This window comes from Myodes glareolus, chromosome 11 (assembly GCF_982192425.1).
Source record: "Myodes glareolus chromosome 11, mMyoGla1.1, whole genome shotgun sequence".
Lineage (NCBI taxonomy): Eukaryota > Metazoa > Chordata > Mammalia > Rodentia > Cricetidae > Myodes > Myodes glareolus.
The window spans coordinates 11,343,385-11,345,167 of record NC_142036.1 but is presented as its reverse complement, the minus strand read 5'-3'; the positions used below and the strand labels follow the sequence as shown (position 1 = coordinate 11,345,167).

Sequence of the window (1,783 nt, the reverse complement as noted above, 5' to 3'; positions counted from 1 at the left end):
CTCCTCTTTTTCTCACTCTTTTGATTCTTCTGTCCTCTCCTACTGACATGTCTCTTTTTTTCCTTTCTCCCTTCTTTACTGTCTTCCTATACCAACTATGCTTCTTTTTCTACTGATAAAGAAGTGAGATTGCAGAGTCACATCATCTTGTGTAATTCTCGGAGGAAGCCCCAAGTTTTTATAATTTCTTATTAGGACAACATTGCCATTTCCACAGCACAGGCATCCCTTTTCCTCCATTTCCATAATATGGTCTCATTCTTTCTTTGGTAAGTGGCACTCATATCATTAGTTACAGACAACTCAATCTTTTTGGGTTTAAGATCCATTTCTGTGGTTTTTAAAATGTCAGCTTTATGCATCCTCTTCTGTACATTTTCACTGGTCAAGCTGAATCATCCCAAACAGAGGATGGAGGACAGAACACTGTGTGCTCCTGAGGACATCACCTCTGAACTCTGGGTTCCCAAAGCTATCTGTTAACCTTCTGACTCAGACGAAAGATAGAGAGAGAAAGAGGAAGAGTGATAGATACTGTGACATAGACAGAGATAGGGAGAGAGAGAGAGAAAGAGAGAGAGAGAGAGAGAAAGGTAAACAAGAAGAAACACTATAATAAATAAACACACACAACACAACTGGAACCAGAAATTTAAATAATAATTTGGACATTCAAGGATTACTACACACTATATCTGCAGAGAAAATCCCTAAGTGTGATATGGAGAGGCAGTGCAGACAGAGAAGTCCAGTCTTCCATGCTTCTCTGAGCAGGATCTTCTGTGACTAAGATCTCTAAGTGCTCTCTGCGCCCCCTGCTGGTCCTGTGTTCCCCACAGTGGTGTTTTTGTCTGAGCTCACAGTAACATTCACTCACTGTGTCTCTTGCACAGTAATACGTGGCTGTGTCCTCAGATTTCAGACTGCTCATTTCCAGGTACAGAGTGTTCTTGGCATTGTCTCTGGAGATTGTGAACCGGCCCTTCACAGCATCGGTATACCAGGTGCTACCGCCATTTGTGTTAATACGTGCAACCAACTCCAGTCCTTTCCCTGGAGCCTGACGAATCCAGTCCATCCAGTAGTCACTGAAGGTGAATCCAGAGGCTGCACAGGAGAGTTTCAGGAACTGTCCAGGCTGCACTAAGCCTCCGCCAGACTCCAGCAATTGCACCTCACACTGGACACCTGTAATCACAAAGTATTTTGGTTAAAAAACTGACGCAGAAGACATTTTTTTCTCTTTCTCATGTCTACACAACACACAGCGTCTCATCTCTATGAATTACCTTTTAAAATAAGGGCAAAGAAAACCATTATAAGCCATAAGTCCATGGTGAGTGTCCTGTGTTCAATGCTAAACCCTGTCTGGGAGGACTTGGAATTCCAGGTCTTGTCTCCTCCGCCAGAGCTGCAGGGTCAGGGCAGGACTGAATTTTATGGGTGCACAGAAGCCTCATTTGCATATCTTTTCTCCATCACAGACTCTGTAGTTGGACCTGAGCAGAAGGCAGTTCTCAGAGCAGGTATAAGACACCATGCACTCTGATGAGAGTTATAGAAAGTAAAGCACTAATGTGGCTCTGTGTACACATTTTCCTTGTTAGGGATTCACCACAATTTATTTAGTCCTCTTTTCACCGCGTGCACGGAAAATGTTCTTGTTGCTGTCTGTCTTCCTCTCGGTGATTGCTGTGGGGACAAATTTACATTTGCAGCACTTAATTGTTTGCATCCTGAAATTCTTCCTATGATCAAATTTTACTACCCACTCTGCCTTTCC

At 43.2% G+C, this 1,783-nt stretch overlaps 1 pseudogene across 1 annotated transcript; it reads right to left on the bottom strand.

Annotated features, from left to right (window-relative positions):
- Positions 1-682: 682 nt before the first annotated feature.
- On the bottom strand, positions 683-1,437 carry LOC148120390 (immunoglobulin heavy variable 3-74 pseudogene; annotated as a pseudogene). The gene is made up of 2 exons (XR_015739301.1): positions 1,290-1,437; positions 683-1,188 (listed from the first exon to the last, which is right to left on the bottom strand). The product of XR_015739301.1 is annotated as an immunoglobulin heavy variable 3-74 pseudogene (transcript).
- Positions 1,438-1,783: the final 346 nt, after the last annotated feature.